The 227-nt window shown below is 28.6% G+C and overlaps 1 protein-coding gene across 1 annotated transcript in view; it reads left to right on the top strand.

Annotated features, from left to right (window-relative positions):
• The window catches only part of LOC119591869 (basic proline-rich protein-like), a 33,435-nt gene that overhangs the window by 32,331 nt on the left and 877 nt on the right, over positions 1-227 (top strand). The window lies entirely within an intron of this gene.

Raw genomic sequence — 227 nt, 5'->3', positions numbered from 1 at the left:
CAGACAGACAGAAAAAATATATCATGAATTAGAAATTGATATCAGTCTTACTAAAAATAGATATATTAAGTCATCGTCTTTACAGCCCCAAAGGAAGCAATTATGTAGAACTATAATTATAGTAAACGCTTATTAAAGAAACAAATGCAATGATACATACTGTGAATTTGCATACTGAAAACTGTGGATTTCGTCATGAAACCTATTTTTAACGTATCTAACTGTAA

Source organism: Penaeus monodon, chromosome 29, assembly GCF_015228065.2.
Source record: "Penaeus monodon isolate SGIC_2016 chromosome 29, NSTDA_Pmon_1, whole genome shotgun sequence".
NCBI lineage: Eukaryota > Metazoa > Arthropoda > Malacostraca > Decapoda > Penaeidae > Penaeus > Penaeus monodon.
The sequence above is the reverse complement of the archived record's forward strand: the minus strand, read 5'-3'. Positions and strand labels throughout refer to the sequence as shown.